This window comes from Vidua chalybeata, chromosome 13, assembly GCF_026979565.1.
Source record: "Vidua chalybeata isolate OUT-0048 chromosome 13, bVidCha1 merged haplotype, whole genome shotgun sequence".
Lineage (NCBI taxonomy): Eukaryota > Metazoa > Chordata > Aves > Passeriformes > Viduidae > Vidua > Vidua chalybeata.
The window spans coordinates 4233354-4257370 of NC_071542.1; the positions used below are offsets into that span (position 1 = coordinate 4233354).

General features: G+C 38.4%; 1 protein-coding gene across 1 annotated transcript in view; it reads right to left on the minus strand.

Annotated features, from left to right (window-relative positions):
• The window catches only part of TLN2 (talin 2), a 138429-nt gene that overhangs the window by 90515 nt on the left and 23897 nt on the right, over positions 1 to 24017 (minus strand). The window contains exon 3 of the mRNA XM_053954916.1: positions 6497 to 6579. The gene's annotated coding sequence lies outside the window, so the exon portion shown is untranslated. The remainder of the gene's footprint in view (positions 1 to 6496; positions 6580 to 24017) is intronic.

Genomic DNA, 24017 nt, shown 5'->3' on the forward strand with positions numbered 1-24017 from the left:
GCTCACAGGAGTGGATGGAGTCCCCCAGTAGGACTAGGGCCTGTAGTGCCTCCTGCTGCTGGAGCAAGCACTTTGTCAGTAGGATCCCCTGGATCAGGTGGCCTGCAGCAGACACCTCCCACGAGGTTTGCCATTGTTTCCTCACACTCTGATTCTTATCCACAGGCTTTCAACCTGCTCACAGCCATTCTTCAGATACAGCTCTTGGCACCCTCTCCCTCTCCTGATGTAGAGGGTAACACCTCCCACCTCCCTCCAGTCCTGTCCCTTCTGAAGTGCCAGTAACCATCAAGAGCTACACCCGAGCCATGGGATTCATCTCACCAGCTTTCAGTAAAGGCAACAAAACCATGGCTTTCTGGCAGCAAGGTGTACTCTTGTTAGTGTGACAAAAGGCTCTACTAGCTAATTTAAAAATAAGCAGGGGCCTTGTATCTTAGAGAATGTTCTTTTTTAAGTACATTGTTTTGGTTTCCAGCTTTTCAATATTTTCACTTTGTGATCGTGCACCACATAAACCATGAACATGCATATCAGAAAGAACATCAAAAGACAGCCTAGCCTTGCATTGTAAAATGATGCATCCCTATGCTGTCCCTGCCAGATGCTCATTAAATCCATTCTGACAAAGCTCCTTCAAAATGTGAGTCCACAATACCCACAACTAAGATGCTCCATTTTTATTTTTCTTTTTACTATTTCTTTTTTACATTTTGGGTGGTTCTCCCTCATACAAGTTTTCAACTTAGGTTCTCCACTCTGCAAAAGAATGTTTTTTCCCTTTCCTATATGAACAGATATGCAAATTTATCCCTGATTATCTTTAATGCACTTTTACAAGTTGGGAACCTGTTACTGTGTCCTCCCACCACCACTCCTATTTTTTTCCCAGGGTCAAATTTAACTCAAAGAAGGAAGAACCTAAATATATCAGCGGTCTGGTTTCCTTCAGTTCAGTGTTCTTGGTTTCAGAGACACCAAAGGATGCTTCATCTGAAAAAGAGCTTATGAAAAGAGCTCATGACTTATCAGCTTCCTCCAATAGCATGTTCTCAAATTGAAGAGAAAGGTTTTCATTTGCTTCCTCCAGATTATCCTCAGCCTCTAAATCTCTCCATTTGGCTTTCAGTAATAAATGGGATAGGCAGTTTCCATCTCCTGGGTAACAGCCAGAACAGGACAGCTGTTTTTTCTCAAAAGATGTAAGAACTTGGTCAAGAAAAAGGGCTGAGATCACAGAGAAAAATAAGGCGAAAATAACTTCAACGTTCCCTTTATCTTCTATACACTGATTCACATCACATTTAAATATTTCTCTGTGCACCCAAAATCACTCAGTCTGTGGAATGGCTGACCAAAACTTAAAAGGATCCTGGAAATTAAGGAAATTTTACATGGAATGGTTTGCCTGGTACTGTCTAATTCTCTGTGAGTAATAAAGTAGGAAATTTCTAAATCAGACTGTGACTAATCTGTGCTTGTAAGGTGGGAGACTGGAATAATAAATTATGAATCTGACAGCTTTGGGAGGAATAGCAGCAGCTTCTTAAAAAAGCCACAGAGCATAACTCAGAGAACCCAGTGCCTGCAGGTATATATCAGAGTGTGTATGTCAAGGCCTTGAGCTGAACCATCACAGGGCTCACATTCTGGAAAATCTGGAAAAAAACAGAATTCTAACCAGTGCTTGAATTAAGATGAGCAGGCCTCGGTGTGCTCACAGAGATACCTTGCCAACAAAGCAAACAAGCACAAGTATTTCAAGCACATATTATCCAAGATAATAAGATATAAGGTAAAGTAATAAGATATTATCCCAAGATGTTATTAAGGACTGAAAAGTAAAACAAGAATAAGGCAGCAATAAGGTTCTTTAAAGTAACTTCAAGCTGGAGGAATGTGTGCCTCTGGATTAAGGAGTGAGTATACACAATTAGCCAGATCATCTATGGCAGGAGCACCCTCCTGCACAGCAGCAGGAGGCAGCTGGGTCACCCTGGGCTTTGGTCCCTGTCCCTTGAGCAGACACTTCCATCCATTTGAACAGCCCTTCTGCAAGTGTCACCTGAGTTACTGTATCCTTCCCCAAAGCTCGCCGCCAGGATACATTCTCACTAGAGCTGGGATGCTGTTTCATTACATGCTGTTACATAAATTACAAAGGTGTGGGCTTAGAGGCAGATACATGCTCCATGAGCAGTTAAAATATTTTTCTTTAATAATTTCTCTTCATTAAAAAAATTAGAGAAAAATCTGAAAATTCTGAAAATCTGAGGACCAATATTACAAAATTAAACATTCCTTCATATCTCGTAAAGTAGGTATTTTCAGTGAAAAAATTTGAACATTAAATACACAAAAAAAGTTATTTGATGAAACACTTAACACATTAAAAGATATTAAGTCTATTTTACCTGAAATGAAATAAATCTGTAAATTGCTTATTGCAAGTCACAAACTAATAATTTGAACAAAAGCTCCAACATATTTGTTTGAGAAATGTTCCCAAATTAACAGGAAGAAAGTTAATGCCAAAACACCCCCACCCTTAATTTCCACTGGAAATTAATTTAAAATTGCTTTTACGCTTGGTGTCATTCAAGAGGAGCAAAACAGAACTAACTAACATCTAGTAGGACTGCCAAAGCTGAGCAACAAATTAATTTATTCATATCCTACTCCACCTCTTCCTCCATCAGTTCCAACAGTAATTTCTAGAAAGGTATTTTCTAACTAAACCGTAATTTCTACACACTGTCTGTGCTACTACACACTGTCTGTTCATAGTAAATGAACAGCTTTTGCATGGATTTACTCTCAAACTTCCTAGTTCCACTTCTGCTTCACTAACAAATGGCTTTCCCAAGCAGCTCCTTAAAAAGCCTTCTGTAACAGTATGCAAAAATGAGTTGTCTGCTGTTTGTGAATGTTAGAAGTAATGAGATGGATGACACACATATGATCAAGTTCAGACTTGCCCTAATTAGAGAGCTTCCATGATTTTTTTGTCAGGCTTATTAAGTGAATACTAAATCAGTGTAGGATCCAACTCTACACTAGTGAAAATTTCACAAGTTGAGTCAATACTGTGAATGTAAGCCTCAGGTAATGCACAAAACAGGTCTCCATTCCACAACACCTTGCTGAGATAACTAACATGATAAAACCACAATTACAGAAATTCCAGAAAAGATTTCCCAAGAAACTAAATGGTACCTGAGAGTCCAGCTCTGCTAGACTGGGAAGGTGGCACTGACCTCATCAGCTGCTGTACACAGAGACAGACCAAGGCAAGGGGCAGCAAAGTTATCTCAACAAGCATTTACAAGGCGTCTCAAGAGACATGTAACACAAGGTAAATAGCTGTTTCTCCCAATACTGACAAGGACAGAAGTTTGCAACACATAACTTCTGCAGGAATCAACTATCATCAAGCCAAAAGCATAAAATAAAATACAACAGCAAAATAAAGTTGCAGGGAGAAGGGGGATTTAGAGGGGAGACCAGTTAGTGGACACTGACCTCCCTGATCATTTACCTACTCACCTGGCTTAATTCATATCATTCCTACCCTCATATTTACAGTGTCTGAGCTGATGAGGCCTTGATTTTATCTGTATATTCTGAACTGCAATGCTAAGCAAACAGAGAATGCAAAATGTTAGCTCAATGCTATGAGGACGTGCATTTCACATCCTTGCCAACTGAGTGTTGAGGTAACACATAGCTCAAAACCACCTGCATTTCAAAACCAAGCAAACGTGGAACAGCCACCACTGACACTGCCAAACACAGACCACACCCATCCAGTTAAAGCAAAGTTGTCACTGCCAGTGCTGTGGTTAAAAGCAAAGCTCTGCCATGATTTAGTAAAGGTCTGTCTCCCTGGAGATATTTCTTAACTGGTTCATTCAAGCTTGAGCAAACACAAATCTAGGTCATGAGACTGTCACAGCCTAAAAGCGTGTATGTGTACATGCTAGTAGAGGCAAAGCTACTATTTTTATACTAGACTAACTTTGTAACAAAATCCAGTGGAACAGAAGTCCTCTACTCTTTTCAGTATTCCCACCAACTACCTGCTGGCACTGGGCACCAGCAATTCAGGACAGATGACATTTTCAATTGTTCACAGAGGTTGAACATCTAATTCTATTGTACATATGAAATACTTGTTTAGTGGACTGGTGTCTGCTAAGACCTCTGTGAGCAAAATACACTCTGAAGTACAAACCCACCTGAACTGATAGCTTTGTATACTTCCAAAAAAAGCATCATACTTCAAAAATCAAGCATAATGGAACCACAAGGCAAGCAGACAGGCAGCTGATTGCACAGGCATAAAGAGTAACAACACCCATTGTACTCTAAACTCACAATGACACCTACGTTGGCAAATTATCTTAAAAGAGGTGGCACTGCACCTTTCAAGGAGCCTTCTCTTCAGTGCTCCATTGCTGTCAATTTGTAACTCATTTATACCATGATGCTCTTAAGGGCTGCCATTAACAGACTTTCTGAGAAGACCAAGCTGATTCTCCACCATAGAGAACCAAATAGGAACCAAACTATCATCTGTGGGTTGCACGCGTGAAATGTATGCCCACACATCACAGCAAGGCCATCATCAATTCCTTGCTGGACAAGACACTGTGAAGATGTCATTACTGATTGTTGCCATTCCACTGGGAACTGTGTGGTGAGGTGCTTTCAGGGATAACAATCACTCATGCACAAACAACACACTTGTAAACACTGGACTGGAAGATGTCTTGTCGGTAATGTTAGAATTTCTTCTGGTCAGAAAGGAAACAAACCAGTATCTCTTACTTTCCCTCTAATCAGCTTAAAGCAGAGGGCAAGAGCATTAAACCAAGAAAGGAAAAGTTGATGTTCTAAATGGGCAGTAAGTACAAAGATATCAACTTGGAGGGTCCAGAAGTAGCTTGACAACCTCAGACACCACACACTGTCTGGGGTGGCTGATCAGAACTCTTTGAAGTTTGAACAAGCAACCAAAAAGGCATAACCCTTCTTTCCATCGGTTAGACTACAAGGAACTTAACACTGTACAGCACTAAACATTGTTTATTCTGTTTGCAAGTATGCACATACAATTAAAATGCAAGAACTCTCACATGCCCCCCTGCCCTAAGAAAATCCCTGCTCAACCACTATGGCTGTAAACACACACCACACATGCTGATAAGCAAGTTTACCTTAAAAATCTTCAGCAATCTCAGGGAAAATTCACTGCATTTAGCTACAGCATGCAGTACTGAATTTTACAAATAAACTACTTGGGAAAAAATCCCCACAGCAAAACAAAGATGAAGAACAAACTTTGAAAGGTTACTATGAGAGTAGGCTGTAATTATCAGTAAGCCTTAATAGATACCATTCCCAGTTCACACTTTATAGTCATCCAGCAACAGCATCTCTTTTGCTAAGAACCCAGCAAGGAAGTTCCCTTAAGCAGAATTATGTAAGAGAACAAGATATTTGGGTCTAATTAAGAGTTGTTTACAGGACAGTCAGCTTATTAGCAATTGAACTTCAGCTTGCTTTTTAAGTCAAAAGGCATATTTGCAAACTAACTAGCTTGTATAAATCTTCAAAAGGAAGTATTAATTACAAGGAACTACAGAAGGAATGTCACTGTCCCAGACAGAACTGAAACAGCTTTTAGATAAGATAAGCAAAGAGCTTGACTGGAGCTAGTTGTAACACAGAAATCACAAGCTTCAGTAGCAAGAGCCTTCACTGTGGCAGTCAATGACATGTCTTTGAAGAGGCTTTGAAACTTCACTGAAGACATTTTTCAAACATGGAGAATTGCAGGACAAAATTCCATTAGCAACCTTTCAGTATTTCAAGCTCCATTTCCAGATGAGCAGTCAAAGCCAGAGACACATTTAGAACAGTAATATGGACACGGTCAAAGTAATTCCAACAGATTAAGAACATGGGGTGAGATTTATCAACATCTTGCCTAAAGCAAATTTTACCATTTAGTGACATTCTCTTCTGAGAGCATTACAGTACAGAAATGGAAATGTATCTGTGAAGTTATTCTAGCAATGATTTTTCCTTGTTCTTTTTGTCACCTCTTACACGCATTCAGATGAAAGAGTTAAGTCATCAGCTATTTGTTTCATACCAATGAAAGGCATGGCCCTTTTTCCTATGGCTTAGAGAAATCACTTATTACATGATCATACTCTCCAGTCTCCCTGGCAACTGTTTCAAAACAGTCAATATCTGTTATAGCCAGGTTAATCTCCAGGCTGTTAATTACAATATTTACTCGGCACTTCAATATTCATACATCACATTTATTTTTCAGCTCAATTTCTCTCTTCATGAACACAACCACAGAAGTATATATTTCACGTACTCACTAAAGAAAATTTTATACTAATATGTAGAAGCTTTTAAATTACTTCAGATTTTATGTCATTATATGCATAACAAAGAAAATTAAACAGGACCTTACCTCAAAATTAAACTTCATTTAATAGAAAATAAGTTTGTCTGAAAGTACTGTTTGATCACATGGAAGGCTTCCAGCAACCAAGTCTGTAACACAGAATACAAGAAGTTACTTTCTTAGCCCCAGTTTAATAATTTCTATTTTTCAAGTACCTTCTCTGTCAACACACTGGAAAGAAAACAACTCAGGAAGTTCTAAGTTTTCTTTTCCCTTCAGGAGTCAGAATTTGCATTGCCAAAATGCCTTTGTGCTCAAGAAAATAAATTTCAGTCCTTCTAAATTACTCACACATAAAGCTCATAATAAATGAATTCATGAGTTTTTACAGGTAAACACTTTGAAACTGCCTAGTCAATTATGAAAACACTTGTAGCACAAGTCTGGGTGTTAATATAAATTAAACTATCACACCAACCTCTCAAAACCATTTATTTTGCATTAACTTTGCTTTTCCGTGGTTTACTGTCCCTGTGTGGAATAAGAGTCCAAAGCACCACAACTCAGGCCTCTCTGGGCAATCTCCCTTCTGAAAGTATGATTGCAAAAAAAGGTAAAAACAGAGCTTTGTTTTGCTTTTAAAAAACGACAAACTCTGTTTCAAAGGCTTTGGCTGTTTTGAGGAGGTGGGTTTTCTTGTTTGGGTATTTTCAGGCCTTGTTTATTAGACTTGGTTTTCTTTCCCCCACCCTCCTAGGTTTCTTAACAGCATCTGTCAGTTTTTACTCTAAACAAAAGCTAATATATCATAATGGTTTAATAATCATGAGGATGGGCAAATCAGTTTGTACACAAGCCATTTAGCAATTCCGGATCCCCACAGTGCTCTGAAATAAAAACCAGTTTCTCTCCCAGTATCTCCAAACACCTCCAGGCACAGTCTGGCTGCTAGCAAAGGTTTGTGATCCATGTGTGCCGTTATGGAAGGCTCTCATCCAATTTTTATATCTCCTGGAAAACCTAAAAATTCAAATGAAGTTCTGATCCACAGCAGCTATCTAAATTTGAAACCAGTTTATACATCAGTTTAGAAAGACCAGGATGTTAAAGAATAAAGTTACGCTTTCATACAGCTACATAGCAAGGAATGCCTTTTAGCTGAGAAAAGCACACAGCAACAAAAGAATTCTTGTAAATTTTAACCAAACAAAGCTGGCAAAAACATTTCTGATAAAACAAATTCATCACTTAATGCTTTTCTTGTCTTGGTTGGTTAGAAATTTGATTTTTTTGCTTTTGGTGGACTTTTAAGCAACATCAGCTCTATGTCAACACAACTATTAACTACAGGTTAACAGATTTAATGCAGGCCAGAGTAAATGCAGTATACATACAACAATTACTTCAGCACCCAATTGATCACCTGCACCTGCATTAAAATAGGCAATGCAGTAGTTTGCTACTTTGAAATTTAGATCCTTGATCACACTCATTCAACTTCTGCCACGTTTCCAGTAATGACCAAATATTGTACAATTACATCTAATTAAAGGTATGCCAGCAGCCTGTGCCTCATGGGCTTCCCACTCAAATATAAGGTCAGGTTCAAAGCAAATTCAGCTCACAGAACACCTGAGGCATTCCCTGAGGTGGCTCTTATCACTGCAGTAGTGATTGATCTGCAAGACAAGTATCTGCATTACAGTAACATGCAAAATTCCTGTTCAGTACAGCCCATAAACTCACCAACCACCCTGCTTCCTGGACATCACTATGGCCTTCTCCATACTTGCATATATTTTAAAGTTGCAAAATTTGTATCAAGTGCAGTTGTGAAGTAGTTCAGTCACTTGCAACTGCCACCTGTCTTCATTCTCAGTCTTTGTTAACAAAGCCACCAGAAGCCCTTTCAAGTCCCCAAGTTCTGTAAGCACAGAGCACCAGCTGAAGCATCTTCACCTCTACTCAGAACCACCATCAGTGAAGGCTGACACTTGCTGGATTTGTATCAAAAACTGAATGCCTGTAGAACATACCACATCTAGGAAAGAGCAGAACCAGATGTAGCAGAGAATGAAGTGACCATCCCAATATTGCTTCTTTCTAGTTGCACCCCACAAAGGCCCCCAGATAAACTTTCTAATTCAATACACGTTGTTACCATCATGATGATTTAAATAGTTATGAAACTGCTTTGAAACTTGCCCTTTTCAAATGCAGTTCCAAAACAGAATCATTGCTTAAAATTAAAAATTAAAAAAAAAAAAAAAAATCAAGCAAACACAAAGAACCCTCAATAGTTTGGTTTTTTTTCAAGCTGTACACCAAACATGAGTAACTAGAAATTTATTTTTCTGTAGTTTATCAGGAGTGTCTATCTACTTAAGTGTTAATGAGACTAGGAAGGAAGGAGGTAAGGCAACTGCTATATTAACATTTTACATCAAGGGATGAAACAACACAATTCATTTGCATGTACTACCAGAAGAACTCAATGAATAGAATACCATGTTTCAAAATGACAATTTTAATTAGCAGATTTTAAGTCATCAGAATACTTAGGAGTAGAAATATGGATATATCTTGTGAAGTCTGCGGAAAATAAAAGTTGCTTCTACTATGATACATTGTAAGACTAGCTGGAACAAACATGACTGTGGAAACAACATTCATTCTTCAAGTGCGTTAATTACTGCTGAAGCAGCCATATATTTTTTTACTTATCAACAGGGAGATAAAGAGACCCTAAAAAAATATTAATCACTGTTTTTTAATTCTATTGTCCTCACTTCCTGGAATGTAGTCAGAGATGGAACTAGACTGCCTAGAAGCCCAGTCAGCAAAGCAGCTGCCCTGAACCCAGGATTTGTTTACAATCTATTGGAGGGTGGGAGCAATGACTGCATAAAGCATCTAATTCCAGAAGTTTACATAGGGCTTTCTGAATATTTGGAGTATTTCTTAGCAGTAGCCCCCTGGCTCTCCCCTCCCCTTCTCTTTCCTTAGCTGCACCTACATTTCTATGAAATTACTTTGGTTCAAATGCTAGTGATGTTATTTACAGAACAAGAAAACTGAATAAATAAAAGTACTGAAGCAAAATGTACTCTCGCAATTCTACTGCAGATTCCTATACTATGAATTAGAAGTAAATTACAGTTTTGTCTTTATAGATATTTCCTAGGTATTCCCTAAATTCTTGGTGGTAACAGTTTAATTCAGTAGCATTTGGATTTCAGGCTGACTGAGATCAAACATAAATTCCAGCATCATCTCATACTACATCTTCTTAATGTGGAAGATCTTTCTGCCCATGTACTTCCTTTGGGTTTATGATGTGTGTGGTTTTTATGCTGTGTTTTGTGGGCTGTTCTTTTTTTTTTTTTTGTGCTTCTTTGATTGTGTGGGTTTGGGGTTTTTTTCACCACAACCAAATCCAAATCTATGGTCCATTACACAGGGTATGTTTTAATCCCGTTGGCATTCGCCACCTCTTTACTGTATCATCTCTGCTAAATGAATCTGCTCATTGCCTAATATTTTAAAGCTATAGACAGGGGAACAGTTACTTTGGGACACTGGCAAGTTTAGTTTAGGATATCTGATACATTGGGGAGCTTAGTTCTATGATCAAGTTCCAAACTATGTTCCTTGCACATAATAAACATATTGAATGGCTGTTTCAGGCTGGTACTAATTCAGATGTCCTGTAGTGTGTAACTTCTTTAAACTCTTGTTCCTTCTTACCTGTGTCATTTACTTGCTTCAAGACTACTTCATAAATGATCACAATTCACCTAGTAGAAGGTTTTCAGCATTTAGGCAAATTTGACTATGCCCCATATGAAACTACACTCTCAAATGCAATTGTTCCAAGTTCCCTTAAAAATAGTGAAGTTTTGAAAGTGGTGGTTCAAGCCAGACTTTATGGGAACCTGACAGATGGTGATAGCTTATCCCTGCACTGGTCTGCCAAAACTCAGCTTTCAGCCCCTCAGGACCTATTATTGCTTCACTCTTATCAGATCTTAACTACTGTTTTTCAGCTATCAATCCTTACAACAACCTGCACATCTGGGGTAATAGTTTTGAGGAAGTCAGATAAGGTAGAACAAATAAATTCTGCAACACAAGAGCAAAGTATGGCATTAACTTCTTCTCAAAACTTCCTGTTTGTATATAGCAGGAGAAAAGTATCTCTTGTGATCACTAAAGTCAACTATACTCCAATTAATTTTCAAATTTCTGTAAATTTCATCTCTTACATTATGCTGCTGACCCAACTTCCTGTGATTAATGTCCATCTGTTTTCATGAATATGAACTTTTTGTCAAGCAAATATTACTTGCCTTTGGTTCAGGGCTCTTCAAGACCAATCAATAGTTTTTCATAAAGGAGCAGTTATTATTCAAACTTTATTCTGAACTCCACATTCCCATCTAGGTAAATTAAAAAAAAAAAAAAGGTTCCAATTTTGTTTTCTAGGAGAAAGACAGCCTTGTTTAAAGTAAGTTGTACTCCTATTATGATTAAAGTTAAATGGTAACTTTCAATATTCATATTACTCTGATTTTTATTATGGCTACTACTACAGAAAAAGCTATAGCAAATATTCACATTCAGTCACCCTTGGTAAGTTCTTTAAAACATGTTTGCCCAGAATAGTTGTCTTGTTGGTATCAAAAGGCAAAGCCTCCTCTGATGGGAGGCAGTAAGTTTGACCTGACTGCACAGGAATAATGTGAGGTGTAAAGCAGCCAGGCCTGTGTGCCCTCCTCAGAGTACTGGGAGGTGCCACATGGCAAACCCACCCACTTTCCTGTCGTGATGTGAGTGACCCTCACATCCCAACACCACCACAGGAGTGGCCACACAATGACAAGTATCAACCACTATTATGTAATATCTGCAAGGAGTTAACTACTACAGACATCATCAACGGTTCTTCATTTATTCTAAAATCTCTGGCTATAGATTTGAGCTTAGAATATAGTCTTTTAAAAGCAGGGCTAAATACATAATTTACAACTGTATAATACAATGCATAGCAATTTAAAATGACAGGTAAAGATGCGAAACAACAGCTCCTCAAAAATGAGCACATGGTACTTTCCTCACCAAGGTACCATTCACACTACCTGTAGTTTCTGACCTTTTACAATTTGTAATCTATGTTAATGTTACCCTTTATTTCAAAAAAGACAGTCTGCAAGCAGTTTAACAAATGTAAAGAAGATGCTAAGCCTAGCTTTCATAAGAACAGCCAGTGTATCTTGCCTTAGAACAGTTGCAGGATACCAGGACCTGAGCATGAACACAACCCCACATATCAGAAATCCCTCAGCACAGGGACTATTTTCTTCCCATGCTGTGGTGCTGTACACTCTGAATATCCAAATATGTACTTGCACTCAGGTCAAAATTAAACAGATTTCTCATCCATTTATGGTGCTAAACATTACAGAATCAGTTATTCAGCAGTCTAAGGCAAAGATTCACTGGTTCAGTGGCACCTGCTGAGTTTCTGACCTCCTATAGAAATATAAATAAAAAATAGCACATTTTGCATGACCTTTATGAAAAAGTGTGAATTCAGCTGTCATAAGCAACTACCAAAAAAACAACAACATGGGAACCTGCACTTTTCCTTTGTTTTTAAGTCATGAATCATTCAGGCTGCAAACCTTTCTCCTGAATATTCTACAGTGGGTTCACATTTCCCTTTAAACTACTTATCCCAAAAGGCATATCAATCTAGGATATAACAGACCATGTTCACAATCCTTAATGAGATTGTCTGCAATGTGAACACTTCCACTTTGAATGATGACATGCAATTCATCATCCACTTCTGCCTAAATACCTGCAAATAAAGTCATTGGCAATATGGCTGTTAGAAGTTGAGATTTCATGTCCAGGGTTGGTGCATGAGCTGAAGAGGCAATAAAATAACAAAAAATAATCTTTCCGTAGGCAGGTAAAAGAGAGAGAGAGAGACGAAAAATAACCAATCCCACAACAAAACAGCACCAGGTTTTTGCTGTTGATACAATTTCTACAGAATGTGTTACCAAGACAAGGCACCTGCCATTCCAATGGTGTAATGCTCAAGCTGTCTGCAGTTCACAAAGTTTTACAGCTAAATCTGTTCACAACAGAACTAGGCCCCACACACTGCACAGACAAAACATAGAGTTTACTTCTTTGGCATGACTAACAGCAAGTTTGGCAACTTTCCAAACATACTCCTTGAAAGCTGGGCTGCTCTATGTTTGCATCCAAAGGGTCAGTATAGTAATAGTTCAGAGTCCAGATCCAAAGTGTTGGCAACCCAGCTTCAACAGACAGAAACTTTGGATCTTCCATTTTTATACTATCCTCATTACTTCAGTAGACTAAAGAGCTTCCTTTAAAAGAGCAGTGGTTTGTAAAATTTCCATATCTTCACACCTAGTTGCTAAGCACTTAATTTAGGCAACACATTAACTATCCCGCAAGAAAACACACTGAATCACAAATATACTAAATATTCAAAGTTCATGTTTATGTTAGCACATAAATTTATGATATATGGAGTGATAAAGTATTTTGAAAACAAACCATAATGATACAAAACAAATTTAAATTCCTTTCTGTTAGCATACCAACAAACCTTTGATGGCCCAGGACAGTCTGCATTACAGAGAATTTCCAAGCAAACAAACGAACAGCACTAGTCCTAGACCTCCTGAGAATGAAACCTGGTTACCAAACAAAATGCAACTTCACTGAGGTGTGGGGGAAGTGATTCTGGCTCAACTCCAAATACATACACATATATACATATATGTTGTTACTTTAGACATGCAAGCACACATGGCCTTCTTACAGAGCTCATCATGACCTTAGCTAGGTGTCCCCCATACTCCATCATATCAGCACACTCTGCACTTTCAACATGGTCAAGGCAAGAAGCTTCCAACAGGAGGAAGTCTATTGCATACACATACCCCAAGGTGAAAACCACATCAGCACTTGGGAAAAGACACAACTTCAGAATACTAGGAAATGTGGAGAGCATAAAATAAACCATTTCTGGGGGGAAGTAAAGGCCAAGGCACAACTTCTTGATTTTCTTGTATGCTTGCAGCTCATGTTCTCCCAGTACCATGACTTGGTATCAAGCTTCCTATACAAAATTTCAACATTAACCATCATTTCTAAACTACTTTCAATACACTTCCCTCTCCAAATAACAGCCATTTATGCAAGTGAGTGAAGACACATCAAACGGATGAAGAAGCGGCATGTCTACCTCCTGCATTTACTTCTTGAAGGAGGTACATGTCTTTTGATGTGACTGTGGGAAGGGGAATTTAAAAGGCAGCTTTAATCACTACTACTTATTAGTGTTCCACAGCAATGGAGAATTTAGTATGTTTACAGACTGCACACATTACTGCTGTTCACTATACCAAAAATGCATAAAGCAGTTCCCTTTCTGCCTGATTTGCCTTGGAGGACATCAAGTTAACATTTCGGAAAGAAACAGCAATTCTTTAACTATGCAGCTGCCAAATCAATTCTTTCTGGTTCAAATATGCTTTGAATTTCATAAGATCTTTCCACAGACATAAATCTTTCAGTCCCAAGCACTTCCTGTCATTTTAATTACTTCCCTTCAAGTCCCCTGAAGAACAAAAATGATTCTTTGCAGTGTTCACAGACAGGATGAACAGCACTTACTGTGTCCTAGGGGAGAACACTGTCAGGAAGGGCTATTTAAGTGGGGGAAGAAGGAGAGGCAATGCTGGAAAACACATACCTAAGAAATGCATACAGTTAATACTCAATTGAAATTGAAAATATGAGAAGCTCAACCTGCTTCTCATTCCCCTCTTCCAGTAAATGGAGAATAGATGCCCTCTCTTGACACAATGAGCTTTCCAAGAACATGTTTCTGGAATGAGACAGCACCTGAGTTACACTGGAGAACACAAAATAATCCTTTTCAAGTTGCTTCCCCTACTTCTAGGTATGTGGTGGTCCCAGATCAAGGAGTTTTTATAGAAATATTTTACATTTATTCCATAGGGTAAAAAGCAAGCAAATCTCTATCACATTTGTGCACTGATATGGTCTTGAACCAAGTCAAATGTGTACAGATGTGTACACAGATATGGTCTTGAACCCAGTCAGATCCCCAGATGTGTACAGATTTGACAGAAGTAATGTCCTTTCCAATCACCCCCACATGGGAGCTGCTTCCATTTCAGAACTCCTGCCTCACTGTGGTTCACCTTGAAGTTACCTCCTGTAAGCTTCCTCCACACACCAGCCCAGACTCCCATAATCTTGCTGTGAAGAAATTTAAATCAGGTCACCCCGAGGCAATTTGCTAAAGAGAAAGCATTGTTTGCCTTTATGTCAACTAAGCTACTTAAATACTGCAAAAAAAAAAACTTCAAGTACTCAACAATCTCAGTCACTCAGAGCTGACTTCAGTTGTTTAAGGTGACTGCAGACCTGCAACACTGTGGCTGCAGATGGAGATAATGCCCTTTACCTGCCACTAAGAAGTGGAGTTAGCATGGTTGCCCTGGACAGCTGCAGGATTTCGTGGCTAAAAAAAACCCACAAAATCTCAACCAAAACTCTCCCCCTAAAACAAAATCACCAAATGCAAAAAAATTAGAACAGAACTACTCGGCACTTTCAACATGTCAGCAACACATCAAAGTGTTTTTATGGAAGAATCAACTGACTTGTAATACTTTGAATAACAGAGATCCCAGAAAGATGTATTTTCACTGATTTTCCATTCATTGTCCTGGAGTTGAAGCCAAAAAACCCAACTAAATTAAGCAATTTTCCTGTCTGGTCTTTTTGAAACATTATAACATCAGTGTGCACAGAATGAAGACTTTAGAAAGGAAGAGGTAAAACATTGCATTCCTAGCTCCAGTCAGCATATTGCCTTTCAGTATTTTCACAATAAGATACAGTTGATATCCAAAGTTAATTCCAAAAGTTTTTTCATATAACTTCTGCCCAAGGGACTGATTCCACTGCATTCAGAAAGCACATCTGAAGCGTTTATTGCCTCCAGATTTTGAAAGGAGAAATTACTGTTATAACTCAGCTGAGTCACCCTAACAGCTCTGCTAAAATCTCTCTGGTTTTCATCCCAAAGTCTCACTTCAGAAAAGACATGTTTCCTGTGTATTAATTCTCAAAGCATACAAAGCCCATATTCAACGTTTTGGCCAAAAAAAAAAAAAATAGATTTAAAAAGGAAGATGAATGCAACCGAAAACTTATAGTGCAGGCTACTTGAAACACTTTTGGGACCTTAAGTTACTGCATACAACACTCCCTAACCTTTATCCCATTCTCTGCCAAAAAGCCAAAATACTGCACTCAGAATTTGCACTAAAAGCAAAATTTGATAATCATGACCTGTGTCCAATTCTGAATTTAATGGTTTTATTGGATCAAGTTAGCACATAGGTAACAACTGACCTCAGTGTCACAGACATGCAAATTATGTCACATGAACAGAGCAACAGCCAATCCAGGAAGACTCCAGTTAATGACAAATGAAGCTGATGTGTAACATTCAGATCTGGAGGTCCAGTAATGCAACAGCTCTGCTACAGATTGAATCCAGCAATCAGAGAATAGGCACTAATCAGAGATGCAAAAAAGTCTGAAACTTCTGCCCAGAGGGCTTTTGCTGTGAAAATGCACAGATCTTAACATTAAAATAAAAGAGTCTACCAAGAATGCAAGTGACTGTTGAATACAACAACTAAAATACCTGCTCAGTAGCACTCATTTTGGTCACAGACACAGGAATGTATAAACCAACATGAAGTAAATGATTAGCACGACATTAATACCTACGCCATTTTGGATGAACAGAGCAAGTGAGCATGTCCATGAAAACTGGTGAAATAATGCAACTGTACTTTGGTAAGTAACATTTAACAGGTCAACAGGCCAATATCTGAATTCAACTTGCATTTTTATGGCCCTGTTTCTGTGATTTAGATATTAAATGGGTTTTATTATAACAACTTTCAAGTACTCCTCATTATGCTTTAAGTGATAGATTCCACTTCTGTCACAGTGCACTGGAAACAAAGCTCCTGACTTGTCTGAAAATTCAGAGCAGCCTAACTAAGAGCTGTGTTCTGGATTTACTTTCACTCCAGCTGCTCTCATGAATGATTAACACTCAAGTCTTCTACAACTATGTGTTACTGGCTCCTTGGACAGCATTTAGCTGTACAAGCAGATGGAAAACAAGCTTTTGGAAGCAATTCTGCCAAGAATGTCCAAGCCAAATGCTCTTTTTGGACTGGCATGGGGAGAAGCATGTGGGAAGAAACACACTTCTGGTTGACATGTTTGCCACTTGGAATGTTGCCCTGAACCAGCAACTGGCAAATATTTACAGAGGAAAATTTTCTCTTGGTTAGAAAGTGACAGAGCATCCATCAGTCAGAGCATGGAAAATGACAGATCAAGCCTTGTGTTTAGAAACACCACTGTAGGATCAAATGAAGACTAAATGCTGCATGACATTAGTGTAGCTTCAAGAAACACACACAATAGGCAGAGGAGCAAAGTTTTAGCAATATAAAATAATTCCACAATATCCAATTCTTCTAAAATATTTCTGAATTGCTGGAGGGAAGAGCTTTCCTCTCATGGAAAAGACCAAGGATTGGTATCTTAAATCTGAAGAAATCCCCACGACTGTCTAGAACTTAGCCAGTGCATTTGAGAAAAGCTCACCTATTCTGGCATTGTTTCTACCTCCTTATATCTTTGCAGCTGTACAGAAATCTGTGAAAGTGGAAAGTATTAGCCTCAGATTGCATGGACCCAGAAATGAAGGCTTAAAAAAATTCAGGTGACAGAAAAGACTTTTTCACAACAACCATATGGTTGGGGAAGTAAAAAAGCCTTATGATGGACAGTCTATGTCTCTGAGCTTTAATGCCTTCCATCCCAAGGACATACATACCTGAAGTGACAGAATTACTTAAATGAAATTATAATATTAAACTTCTAGTCACAGAGAAAGCAGGTGAAAAAAAAATGGGCAAAAAACAGAAGTGTTTTTTCATTTCTTTCTTCCATGATTTTCCCTAGGCATATGGGTATGTATGATATTAGCAATCCTAACCTGTTTGTAACACAGGTAGCAGAGAGAGCATTCAAAAAATGGTAACACAAAAAAAGTAATCTGACAAGTAATACTGATACATGAAACAAAAGAGTTGAGAGGAAATGCCTCTGTACAAAGGAAATGTGTATAAGGGTGCTGTACAACTATCACAGAGTAGACTTTTAAAACAAAAAAATCAAAATTTACAACAAAATCAAGAAAACAGTAAAAGCATAAATTAATAGCTGCATCTGCAGCTTCTGCCTTGACATCTGTGCTTCAGCTGAACTGACAGGTCATTGCTGCACAAAACCTTCACAGAAATAAGGCTTTGGGGAAGAAAGGGACACCTAGCCATGTTCACCTGCCCCATAGTTGCAATACTAAGACGATAAAAGATATTCCTAAGAATTTCAGAGATGCAAGAAGCAGCAAAGAAGACCAGTGTAAAAACAACCTCGGCAACTTCAGGGGTTTTCATCACAAGAGAGTCAAACATACCCTCATAAAAACACAGTAGCTTTCTTCAAGGTCATCGGGTGGTTTATAATTCTCCCAGAAACTTCTGTGCTCTCTACTTGAAGCCCAGTTTCTCTGAAGTTTTCATCTTCAAGTTGCAAAGGAGGTTTTTTCCCTTTAACTTTCATTTCCATCAGCAACTGCTCCACAATAGCTTTCCAGTTCCCCCTACCAGGTACTCCTTCGAAAAAAACAGGTTTTAGGACATGTTCCAAGGCATTTCTCATTCTCCACAGGGGATTTAGAAGCACTCTCAGCTTTTCCATTGGTCCAAAAAACAAGCAGTTGTTTCTGTCATGTGGTCCATTTTCTCTGTTTTCATGAATGCAGTCACCCCTCTGAGGATTAGAGTAAGCTGTTAGCCCTTAAAAGTGACAATTACAGTAGAGGTGCCAAGGCCCTAAACTACCCTTTGAAGATACCATTTGTGCAACCACACAATTCTCCCTACTGCACAATACAGCTGAATGCTAAAAGTGACACCAGTAAAAACTTACTGAAGTTACATTGTACCTCCATATCTTCCTTTGTGGCTGTAAAAGCCCTGCTTTAATCCAGTCGTCCAGAACAAACTTCCACTGTAATTCCAGGGCTTTATTTCACAGAAGGCATTGTGCACAGCAATATGAGCTGGAGAATGAGAAGACATTGCCAACAAGCAAAGCATGTTTCAGCCACATGGTCAAATTCCACTTGTGACCTTATTCCAATACACTGCAGTGGGGTGACAGGATTTAACAATACTTGAATTTAGCCCAGAGGAAAAAAAATCCATGTTTCTGTGGTTATGAACTATAAAATTTAAATTTTCAAAGGTCCCTGCTCCAAATTAAATATTCACACAAAAAGAAACTTCCAATGATGAGAGTTTCCAGAAACTCTCTGGGATGTGATTCAGTCTTCCAAGGAATTTACCTTCCCACACAAGCTGTGAATTTGAATGATACTCAGAGCAGTTGTTTTTCTATCTTTTCTGCAAGTAAGATTTGTAGACACTTATGTTAGAATGTTCATCAACAAGTAGTCAACTTTCCAAACAGACAGTAGATTTTGAAAACAGACATTTTCCAAACAGAAGTGAATTTTGAAAACAGAAATAGTGATTGCAAGACAATTAGTTACGGTGCTACCTCTGGAAATTTGAGTTCTTTTTCTAGACAACTAGACATCTTGGTATTGCTCTTAAATTTCTTTCTAAGGAATGCCTAGTGCTAGATTAGAATAAAGACTGACTTGAGGAGTTCTCTGTTGGAAAATTGCTTGCAAGGGTTGTTTTGCTGTTAGTTGGAGGGGGGGGGAGGCATTTATTTTTCTTAAATCAAACTGTGGTAAAAGTTAATTATTTCTTACAAAAATAGTTCTGAAAAAAATCGGGTATTTTCGACCAGTATGTACAGCATTCTTCACTTAGCAGCTTAATTCTGGATGCACAATGCCAGGTGTGGCAGACGATGTGCATGCTCAGAGAGTTAACTGGTAAATCAGCTGGCTTAGTTTGACCCACAATGTGCAAAAAAAGGGGCATCAGAACCCCACTCCAACTATTCAACAAAGCCCTGCACTGATAGCTGCATTTTCTACTTAACTGCAAATGTTTCTGTTAATGTTTTCATTAAGAGATGGGAAAAAAAAAAACCCACTGGCTTGCTCTAGCCAAGATTAATATGTTTTGTACCTTTTAATATGCTGTGCATGCTTTGTTAGAGCATTTTTAGATAATTTCAGGTAATTTGACAGCTATGCTATTTAAAGCCACAGTTTAATAATTTCTGACTCTGGCATGGTTTGTTTCATACAAAGCTTTCCACTGTCTTGCTTGATCCAGTCTAAGATGAGCTTACAGAAAATGAAATTACAAAATGAACCAAGAGAAAGCTGAATATGTACATTTTTTAGCACTACTATCCAAGAGAGCACTTTGGGGCATGCTAAATGACAGCCTAGACAAGGAGAAGGAAAAGTAAAACAGATCCTAATCCTGTAGCTTCACATAGAGTTGTGAGCATGATGAAGAGGCAGGCAAACATTAAAATCTAGGCCATGAAATACCACCTCATTTACATGCAGAGTTTCTGGAAAGACAAAAGTGGAGGAGTTTACAATCAATGAACCAAAACTCACTGATTCTTTCCTAGCATTCTCAAAGACAAAACACAGTCCTTTCAAACAACATGAACAACCAGTAAGCAAAAGAGGCAACTAATTTACATCAGCCTCTCCATATGGGGAGATTTTCCAATCTGAAACCTGTTGACTAGTTGTAGTTGTCCTCAGTCAGGGAAATCTAAGTTTTAAAATGCTCTTAGCTACATTTAATTGTTTATCTTCATCATTTCTAGCCTACCTGATAAACAGCCTTGACTACAAATAGCTTTATTCAAAATTATTTATTTATTGAGTGGAAGACCAAAACCAACTTACACCTGTTGTAAGAGGAAGCTGGCATCCTATTCCCCTTCTGTTTGCTGCCTCCCAGAGCTGACATCATTTCTCATGTCTGCCCACAATTTCTTATAAACATGCATAACTTGACTAGAACTATGAAGAAAAGGACCTGACAGCCAAGTCCATTTTTGGAATATTAGCTTGCAACCAAGGTATCTGAGAGCATCTGCAATGCAGAAAAATCCAATCAAGTGCAGAGCTTGTTGTCCCACCACTGAAGGTCATTTATGCTCCCGATGTGCTCCCATAGGTTTCATCTGTAAAATGCAGTTTGCAAAGCTGCCTCTTTCTGGCCTTTCTGGCTGTGTCTCTCCTCACTATGTGTAACATGCTCAGCCAGGAGAATCCTACATGAAAACTGCTGTGGTTTAAAAACCAAGCAAAATCCAGCTAGGTTAGGTAATTTTCTTACCTCTGGAATACAACAGCAGTTCAGCTTTAGAAAGTTAATAGTTAAAACTTGAACAAAAAATAGAGGCCAGTTTCTTTCATTTCAGCACTTATATACTATAAAATGCAATGAAATTCAATTGCAGTCACTCAGGCTTTCTTATGTGATTATTTCCACTCTATGCCACATTTCGTATGACAAGATGAAATTTAACTGCTTAATCAGCATGCAAAATTTCATGCAATAATTACACAAAAATTTTCACCAACCACTTGTTTCTCCATTAACATTCAGTTAACATATTCCACCATGGACACTTCAGTAAAATTTCAACCAGTTCTGCCATGAAATGGAATAGATTATGGCATTACATGATAATCAGGACAACCTACAACTTACATTCTGACACCTTGTTACTTAAGCAAATCCATAGCCCCCACAAACTAAACACTACAATTTAGCCTAAATTGATTTGCTTCACATTAATTTCATGGTATCAGCTCCTAAACCCCTAATAGTGCCTCAGGAAAATGAACAAATAAATTAAAATTAAATTACACCACCACATGAAAAATAACTGTTTACAAGGTATTGTTATAAAAAATATCAAAGTCCCTCCTATTTTCAAAAACTAGATCCAAATGCTGGACTTCTGGGCTGTGCTGTAAGGATATATTTAGTGCTGATATACTGCTCTCATCTCAGATTACAGTATTTAAATCTAAAAGGCAATGCACGTGTTCAAGAGAACTGTTAAGAGTAAACATGAAAGTCCTGATGGAAAGTTCCTGTGGACTATGTTAAGCCTTCTAGAGATATAAAATCAGACATTACAAGTGGAGAACTTGGACACCTTATTTGTCACACTTTTTAGCCTTCAAAGGTGCCTGTACTAATTCCTCAGTTCAAGATGGGAAGAGATTAATTGCTTTATTAAATTGCTCTAGAAGATTAATTTAATTGCTGTAGAATATTAATTTTATTAGCAAAGAAGACCCTTTCTCCATCAGGTTAAGACATAAATAGGGCCACCACACTCTCAATAAGGCGCAGATAAAAGCTAAGTCCTGTGGTTTCCAAGCCTTTTACCCTTGAAAGGGCAACCAACCACACAAACCACAAAAGGAAGAAGACCAGAACTGAGTACCTCTTTTGTATATAAAGCTGTGAAATCTTTCACAGCCTTGCACAGGTGCTTGATAGTTTGAGATTGCTTCAGCTGCCTCTGTTCTCTGGATACGGAGAGGAATAACAGTGCCCTTTCCAAAGCAAATATACAGCCTTTAGAAGGACCAGTAATGACTGTGCAACCTGAAGACCAGAGGGTAGAAAACAGCAGGCTGAAGGGGAAGATAAAGAGAAGGGTTTGGCAGCAATTCCTCCTTCCATGTAGTGCTTATGAAAAACTGTCTGTGGCATTCACATTTGATGATAAGAAGCTTGAGACACAAAACAGCAGGGGGCTGAACACCTGAAAATCACCTTCTGTGGCTCTCCAAAACAACTGCCTTATGCAAGTCAATCCATAAGAGAACTGCAGCTTTTGCTGCCCTACCACCAGAGCCCCTGTCCTTTAGTATTAGGGAAAAGTCACCCATTTGCTGACCCATGCTCAGAGCTCAGATTTTCAGTTGAACCAACTTCACTTGGATGCAACGGGAAGAAATACAGCCACTCACTTGTACCTAAATGAATGTTAAGAGTATTAAGCAGATCCTAACTGTGCTTAATTAACCAAAAATCTGACCTCAACCACATGCATGGCACCTTTAATTACTGCCAAATCTAAGTAACAACTGAAAAATTATGCTGGGTAATTTTAGAAAATAATGTACAGTATTTTAAAATGAGAAAGAGAAAAAAATTACTTAAAGTAACAAAAAATTACAGAGTTGTCATATTAAAGAAGTTTGACCTTTCTGACGTTGTTCCCTTAGGAGCCTTCTGCAGCAGCAGGCAAAAAGCCAAGTCAGGAAATTCAGGCTGTAAAAAAGAGAAAGCTGACAGCATGCAGGTGATGAACAAGTTAAGAGTGCTAAATGGAAGCAATAGTGTACACTGAAGACAACAGCCAGGACCACAACAGTTGCAATGGTTTGTAGAAAAAGAGGTTGCAGAGGCAGCTGCAGCATTAGATGAATTAAAGCATCAAATAAAAGACTGAGACACCCCAGCATCTCTCCTTCCAGTTAACTCAATTTACCTCACACAAAATTCTTGTTTAAAGATGATCCAAGTATGGACTTAAGCAGTTTAAAAATTTTACATTAGAGCAACAACTGCAATGAAAATGCACGGTTTTCCTTTTTTTTCCCCCTGCATAAATGGAAGGATGGCTGAACTCCTCTTAAACTAAACAGAAGCTCACAATAATGAGATCAAGATTCAGATATAACTTGACAGTGACAAATCTGTACTGACAGTTTGCAGACACCTTTCTCTTAACCACATTCCCTGGAGGAAGAGAGAGGCTGAGTAAAATCCCCAGATGGTTTGAAAGAGTCAAAGTGAACAGTTAAAAACCAAGGGGCCGCCTCTCACCGAATGTAAACTGAGTAAATGTAAATCCTACTGAGTTTTTTATCTGGTGAAGACTGAATTTGATCCCTCAGTGTTTCTAGTAAGAAAGAAATGCTGCAGACACTTATTTCTTCCTACTTTTCCTCGTTCAGCTCAACCACTGACAGCCAATCACCGGTGGTGGACCTTTAGATCAACAGACCTTTACAATTTTAACTTCATAAACTGCACATCACCACATCAGCTATCCTGAAAGTAATCCAAGTGTATTATCAAAGCTCAAGTCATAGAAATACTAGGAGAAGTGCTACAGTCAGTGAAAAATGCAAATTCATTTGTCAGAAATTGTATGTATTGTTTTCCATGGCACTAATGCATCTTTGATTTTTTTTTTTCTATTTACTCCCCAACCACCTTCTAAATGAGCACGTGTTACCCTCCTGACACCACTCACATGAACTTCAAATCACTTGACCCACTTGAAGACAACAGCAGCATTAATTTGAAGCACTTTACTTCACAGAAAAAAACACCTAAATGCCCAAGAGAGTACC